This window comes from Aphis gossypii, chromosome 3, assembly GCF_020184175.1.
Source record: "Aphis gossypii isolate Hap1 chromosome 3, ASM2018417v2, whole genome shotgun sequence".
Lineage (NCBI taxonomy): Eukaryota > Metazoa > Arthropoda > Insecta > Hemiptera > Aphididae > Aphis > Aphis gossypii.
The window spans coordinates 15,323,142-15,331,854 of NC_065532.1; the positions used below are offsets into that span (position 1 = coordinate 15,323,142).

At 27.8% G+C, this 8,713-nt stretch overlaps 1 protein-coding gene across 1 annotated transcript in view; it reads right to left on the reverse strand.

The window, feature by feature from the left end:
* Window positions 1-4,879, reverse strand: part of LOC114122599 (gamma-aminobutyric acid type B receptor subunit 2) — an 80,278-nt gene extending 75,399 nt beyond the window's left edge. The window contains exon 1 of the mRNA XM_050204928.1: window positions 4,832-4,879. The gene's annotated coding sequence lies outside the window, so the exon portion shown is untranslated. The remainder of the gene's footprint in view (window positions 1-4,831) is intronic.
* Between the last annotated feature and the right edge of the window lie 3,834 nt (window positions 4,880-8,713).

Sequence of the window (8,713 nt, forward strand, 5' to 3'; positions counted from 1 at the left end):
GCCGTAAGACGAAGAAACCCCTCTGGGACAACTGCTGTGGTTACGACGGGAGGATCAAGTGAAAAGCGATGTAGAAGATAAGTTGGACTGGTATAGCTATAATTGCCTCGTTTTGGCCAATTGACAGAGAGAGACGGAAAGCAATATGTTTAAAAGTTAGGGCGTAATAGGTTATACGGAGAAGATAAACCGCAATCATAGTTCGTTTGTATACGACATCGGTCCCATCAAATTAGGTAAGGACTATGCAGTTATATATTATTACGTAAACATATTATACAATTATTTAAAATATTTAATTTTACATAACGTTAGAAAATGTATTTTATGTATCTCTTTCCTTTCTATATTAACTCCACTCGTATTAGCTTTAAATGGTTATAATTTTATCAACAGTAATATAAAGTAGTTTCAGTATTTGATACTTAAACGTCAAAATACTCATATAAATATTTTAAATCAGATCAAGTATCCAATTTGGATTTCAATGTTTCATTAGTAATCATAACTTATTATTAAAAAACATCAATCAATTCAACCCGATAGAATACGCTGAGATTTGAACATCTCATTTTTTTTTATAGAATTAATTTTTTTCTGCGTCTAATAATTTAAATAAATAAATAATTATAATAATTTATATAATTATAATTAATTATAATTTAACTCAACTTAAATTTTATTAATTATTGTTAGTTTATATAAAAGCTGTATGGTGATTTAATGTTATTAAATAAATAAATAAATATTAAGTAACAAATACAAAATAATACGTCGTATAACAACAAATGGTTTTTATTATACTTTTAAAATATTTTATGATGTTCACGAATTTGTGAATTATGAGTTTATATAATTTATAGATGTGACTCGTGTTTCAATTGTATTATATAAATATACGAAGGAACTTCTGTAATGTATGTCAACGGTTTATCTTTGTTTTGCACAATAAAAACGACGTCGGACGTATCCGAATGCAGCATTCGTATAATTATAATATACTTATATGTGCAGTACATTAACAGTGAAGAAACCAATAGTTACCAGTAGATACAAATGCACAACCATCACTTAAAAGTGCTGGATGGACAGTCCGAGGGACCTAACGCATTCATGAAGTTTTTTGCCTAGATAATCGACATCAGTATGCAGCGCTGAGACAACGAGTCAGTCTTAAATACATTTTTTTTTTTTTTAATCTTGTTAACACATCTAAATTAGTTTTTTGTTTAAGGCGTTTTATTAAACAGTGAAAGCAAGATTAAAAGAGTAGTTAATAAAAAAGAGAAAAACCAACACTTTGATAATTTTGGAAACAGATGATCCATGGTTATTTATACAGCTGAGCGGACTGGATAATAATAAATTCAAGTAAGTTGTATTCATGTACCAAACATTTTTAGCCATATTTTCAGTGCTCAAATATTATGCACTTTATAATTATCATGATTATATACTATACTACTATGTTAACAAAGAATTAAAAGATCTTTAGTATATTTAATAAAGTTAATACTAATAAAAAAAAATAACGTAAAGCTAATACCATCTCCACTCGTGTGTTGGAGATTAAAAAAGAAAAATATTATGTACATGTCTTGCAAGTATACATAATAATGCAGTGTTAATTAACTCACATATTTTGTAAGAGTGTATAGTTTTTGTATCATGTGCAGAAATATATTTTGGATTAAAAGGAAAAAAAATATCATCGATGTAGTTGATACGAATATCTACAAGAACATTGATGCACTAATACATTAAACACGCTTTTGTTATTTTATCAATAATATTTATGTTCAGCATCGTTACAAAATTATTTAAATGTATAATTACAATAATTTTCATCAATAGTATTATTCTGACAGTAAAATAAATTAATCTTTTAATACCTTTAAAATGCTGACACGTGCTAATCAGAGAACGATGGATTTTATATAATAGAATAATTATTTTTAACAATATGAGTATTAAGTACCAATAATCATTAAATTCATAATATAATTCATATCTATCTATTATAATATACAAACCAAACTATTATAGTATCAGTTAGTTTGCTGTTGTTTCTTTTGTTATATAACATTTGAATATCTATGGCGAATTGTATATTGTACAGGTCGACAGTCATCCCAAACATTTACTAAATATCAATAATATCAATAAGAATTTCACAAGTTTTAAGTAAATAATTATAAGATACATACAGTTATATATACAGTTTTAAAAATAAAATAGTATAAACTGTGATTATTATGAATATTGATGAACGGTGATAGATAAAATAATAAATTTAAATCTTAAAAAAATTAATTAAACCGTTTCAATGGAAAAAATGTGGGCAAGTGTTCACACACATTGTGTTAGGAAATAAATAATAATTGTTCAGAGGTACAGATATGTATTCGATAACAGATGTGTATAATACCTATTATTTAATATTGGTTGTAAAGCTTTTTGGGTGAACGTCGAAAAGTTGTTTGAAAATCAAATTTATATGTATGGCTTAATAGTGCAAGCTACTTACAGTAACATCAGGTATAATATCTAACGGTATTATAACTGCTAACAAGAAAATAAATTTATATATTTAAGTTTTATTAAACATCCAAATAAGTCGTTATAAATTATAAAAATATAAATTTTATGCTTAACTCATCTATGTCAAATTTATATTTTTATAATAATACAATACTCTTATCCTCTCCAATACTTAACACCTAAACGTATGGTTCCACTAAAAAATAAGTTTACTACATGTTCTTGAAATATACAATAAATATGGAATAAAATATTTTTATTATTTTTTTTTTATTGTTATACATGTGTCCAATTAAGAAAACAAAATACCTTACTTTATTATTTTTCACAACATGCTCGTATATATCCTAATGAATATCGAAATATTTATGGGAAATTCAACCTGGATGAGTACTTATACTTATAGTTATTCATATCAAAAAATACTTATTTTCAACCTAACACAGCTGTAGTATTTTTTTAAAATTAAAAAAAAAATTGAATACAATGTATCTATTACACACCGCTTTTCAATTACGGAAAAGAAGGAATAAAGAATAAAAGTGTATCCTTTAACAATACTCGTTTGAATAAAATCGTACGGAAACGAATACAAACTATAAAATCGGTTATTTTTATTTTTGTTGTAAATAATTAAATAGAAACATAAAAAATAAAAATGGATGTGAACATTTTCATCAAAATTTATGTGTCGCCGAGTGCGTTAAGATGGGTGTCTGGGCGAATATTTCACGCGGGTGATAAATAAAAGTTTACTTGTGAAGATTCCATTTTTGTTTTAATTTTCTGTTTAGCTAATTTTTCTTGCCTTTTTCTTCATCGTTTAAAAATGTTACACTTAGAAAAGTCACAAAACTAAACTGGTAAAAATACTATAAATAAGAAATCTAAAATAGTTCAAAAGATAAGTCTTTTGGGAGTTTGTGGATTTGACGTATCTACGGAAGTGGATGAAATAGAACAGTATGTCAACTAAAAATACAAGTTTTGTCTCCACGATATAGTTAGAATGAACCACTTTTACAAACAACAGAATAAAATACCAACCTCGAACACTTGTTTATAAAACTTTGTATCGTGATTAAGGGATTTTATAATCCTTGAGAACGTCTCTTAATGGCACGTGTTTAACGTTAGTGATCGTACTAATATAATATGATAGTTTCTATGAAATGCGACGATAGCATTTAGCAGTGAAACTTTTGTGTTACATAACGTTGTCAAAAACTTATATTTTAAAACATACATTTTTATTATGTTAGAAACTCGAGTAAATGAAAACATTATTAATTAATTTAAGTTGTGATCACAACTTTGTAAAAAAAACTTTTGAAACATTATATTTAAAATAAAAAAAAAGTTATTTTTTGACTATGATTCCTATATTGCATTAAAATGTTTCCACGTTGAAAATTATTTCTTGCATAAAAATCAATTAAAAAAGTTTTATTATAATATGAAATCATCCATTATTTTAAAATAAAATATTTAAAAATAAATTGATTATTATATTGAAAAAAAAAACAATCATAATTTTAGGTATTTAAAATTATTATTTATTTAGCGATGTATTAAGCTCATGCAAATGATTTAAATGAAAGCCCAAAACCCCAAATTAAATTTTGTATCGCTAATTCCATACAATTTATATTATACGTATATAATACCTACATATTATAAATTATATTCCACAATTCTGCAATATTCAAATCAATTTATAATATTTTAATTAATGTATGTACAGGTGTTAAAAATAAGCAACACAATTAAGTATTAAATACTTAATTCTTGTTTACGCTTATGAATATTTATTTTTAATTTTTATACATGGTAGAAATCATTGATAAGGGTGTAAAAAAATATGATACCCATTATATAATTAAAAACGTAAAAATGTTATTATTTGGGTTATATTTTTGAAAATCATACACTATTTTGACATTATATTGTATGTAGGTATAAATTAATAAATATTGGTTTATTTGACATAATATTTTATAATAAATATTAAATATCACGTTATTGTCTTAGAAGTTTTTTTTTTAAGTTTTCGTCTCAAAAATGGTTAATCAATTCTCTTTCAAGTTAATTATTACACAACAAATCATTAAATAACGAATATTGTAAATCGTAAGTATTGTTCAGTTTAATTTATTAATTTAGTATAATATTTTAAGAGCAATTACGTAAGTACCTACCTAGGTTTTAAACTCATAATCAGAAAAATATACATAGCAATAATAAAAAGAAAATTTAATTTGTAAAATTTAAATTTGTTTTATTCACTCACTCGGTGGAATGTTCTTACTTCTAGTGAATTTGAGAAAAACCATTTACCTGAAAAAAAAAAAATAATAATTAAAAAATTTGTGGAGATAATTTATTATTATATAGTATAGTAGAAACATGTCATATTTCTCTAAAGGTGTATGAATGATATTTATAGTATAATATACCGTTTAAAACATCCAATAAATTCGACTAGAATATTATATTGTTTTATTGAGAGAATATACCTTAACTTTATCTAAACCACCATGATTCGTATACGATGGTTCACTAATGATTTTTTTTTTAATTTTTTCCATATAGTTGTATAGATTTGTATAAGTAAGATGTCTGTATACACTCAATCGTCTTGGATAAATATCATCGTGAGAATTCCCACGGACAACTACAAAACTATTTTTATAATGTAAGTACGATCTTGTATTATTATTTTAATGCGTCAACCGGTTTTTTTTTTTTTTTTTGATGCTTGCTTTTGAATTTTTAAAATTGTTAAACAAATAAACAAATGTTAATCTTATAAAATATGCGTGTACTAACAGTTGTTTTCATCGTAAATAACAACACGGGATCTCTACTCCATCTATGGCACTATCGAATTCGTTGTCGCTACTAATTTTACACAATAAGTCATAAATGGCATTCATTGACCTTTTAATTATTTTCCGAGTAAAATATTTCTTATAATATTTTGTACGTTTTACTTTTACTGTGATTCGTGTATTCTAGATGTAAATCAATATAATATTATGTTAGGTGTAGGAACTGCATATGTCAAAAGAATGTTTGAATTAAAGGAAAACATTTTTGTACTCTTGACGGTATCGATGTGGTTAAAATACGAATTTATATACAAATGTATATACTATCGGTAGTCTTATCCGACCGGTTCAAATGGTGTTATATTTGAATCGTGTTGGGCATTCTTCTAAATTAAAATATCGGTTGAGATTGGGACTAGACCGTAACGGCCGACAAGTGGAACGGTGAAATCGCCGACAGAGAGTAATATGGTGAGTGCGTTGAATGTGGCATACAAAAAGGGGAGGAAATGTCATACGAATAGAAGAAAAAAACCAATGTGTATCCACACCATTCACCGTCATTGTTTTTTTTATCATTAATTTTTCTTTGCAAAGCACAAGGCCACACCGTGAATGATTGATAGTTCCGATTTTTCTTTCTTTTCGTTTTCTTTTTTTTTCATGAGTTTTGTTATTATCATTACCTACCTATTACATATAATTATTATATATAGGTACCAGACAAAAATACTACTATATACTATACTAGCCTATCATATTGATAAAATGGGTTAGCGGAAGTTTAAAATTTTTGTCGGAAATTGAGTTCCGTGATCTAAATTTTAACTGTATCATACCTATCTGCCCTTTCAATATAATACGCATTTGTTGTACTTCGTTAGTTTGGATTTAGGGAAACTTAAGGTATTAATAAAATAATACAATACTTACTGACTATTGCGTAGTGGGCACATTACATTTACATAGAAATTGGAAACGTATTACGTTTTCGCGTATTTAAATTTCCTTTTATAATTCGAATTTTAAGTGAATCGGTCAAACGTTGACGCAATGAAGGTAAATTGTCTGTTTTAAGCATGTGAAACTGCAAACTATGTAGGTATTAGATTCCTGCGCCCAAACAAAGTTGATTGATATTCAATTAAAAAAAAAAAAAAAATCTATGCGCAAAAAACATGGAGACATAGATAGTAAATTAAAATTTCCATATGGGTTTTTATCCCATCAAAGATTTTACTCATAATACGATTTGAATAAAATAAAAATTTCAACTTACTTATACGCATTGCGAAGGTATCTCCCTAGTTAATCATTTGAAACGATAGTTGTATAAAAATATTTCTGCATAGCCCGGCATAGGTTGTATTTATGTTCAATGAAAACACCAAAAAATCATATCATGTAAGATATATATTTTTGCTCAATCGACCGTATTTATAGACGCAATTCACTATATTATTTTTACTACCTAGGTTTTTCGAATTCAAATTTACATACGTCCATTTTATTAGTTTTGCGAAAGAAGAAAAAAATGTTACACAATAGCACGAATATAAATTTAAAAAATATACTTTATGCTAAGTAGAGGTCGCGTCGGATAAAAACTTTTACTATTTTATGATTTTTTTTTTTTTATATACCATACATAATATATATTATATTAAGTATTCATGATATTATTTTCACGTTAATAGCACACGTCAAACTACACACACACACACACACACACACACACACACACACACACACACACACACACACACACACACACACACACACACACACACACACACACACACACACACAGTATAATATAAATATATGTATTATATTATATACACATCATCGAAGCTCGACGGGGTGTTTTTTCACGCACTTCAATAATAACGCTCCAGTTAATATCCGGATCGCCTAAAATATCGACGCAGGCCGACACGTCCAAGATATATTTTGATAAAAATAAAAATAACATAATATATATATAAGTATATTATAAAAGAACACGGAGTTTCGGAACAACGTGATTATAATAATATCATAATATTAGTTGCCGACTGGTTGGTTGATATTGTTTTTGTTTTGATTTTGAAGTCTATCGCGCACAAGACAAACAGCCACCATCATCGTAATTGATATGTCACGGTCGTGTCAAACGGTCGTGCATAATATAATAATATAATTTCCGTGGCGGCGTTGACGGAGTGGCAGTAGTTTTCCGCAGCTATATATTTGAGATCACTCGGGATGTCGGTGGCGGGAATGAGCAGAAGGGTTTGTTGGTATAATTGATATATTCCGGAATCGTAGTCTCGCGTTTTGAGACCGCGTACGAAAATCGATCCAGTAAAATTGTTGTGCGATTATTTGGCTCGTACAAAACCCGTTGGCTATTAGGTTACGATATTATTGTGTTATTAGTTTATTACCGATTATAATATATTATTATAATTTACAACACTACTGCGGCAATAGTTATGTATGATATAATATTAATATCCTAAAATTATTTCAAATGTATAGTAGTATTTGATATTGAATTTTTAACGAAAAAATTATACGCACATCACGATGACACCATTTCCAGTGTTATTTAAAGAAATTTAACTAGATGTATATTATTAAACTGTTTCATTTGAGTTGTTTTAGAGATACTTTGCTGTTTCTAGATGACAATGAGCCACAGCACATTTAATCCGATTTCATGTTTTGTGGTAATTGTTATTGCACGGGATTTTTTCGTTTTGTTTTGTCTTCTCAATTTGAATTTAAGCGTCATTGCGCCCATTTCATTTTTAAAAACTCAGAATATTCTATTAGTTTTGTTTCAATGAGTAGTTTTTAATTTCAAAATATCCGCACGATAGTGTCAACGAATATATCATTATTTAAAATATCAACACGAGCAGTATTATTTCCAAATGGATTTATTTTTTACTTTTGCATTGTTTGTCGTTGGTTCGAAAATAGTAAGCAAAGTCAACGTTGGCGATCGATTTTGTCAATAGAGGTAGGTTTTAGTCTAGTCGTATTTATCTTTATCCAGGTAAGCAATAAAAACGCACCTATACTTTTATGCGAGGGTTAGTCTCTGAATTGATAACGCTAAGAATAGATTCGTCGGGACGCGTTCTACCACTATCGAACGATTAAAATCGGATCTCGCCGGCCGGTCCTTTTCGGCAATTCGCTGACGTCGAATTATACAATGCGCACGAAAGTGAACGATATATAGTTTAGAATGAGTTTGCCGGAGTAGGCGCTTAAGTCGTATCGGTGGGCTTTTGTGCCAGTTAGTTTTAACGACCCGATATCCAACAGGAAACTGTGCACCACGTCCA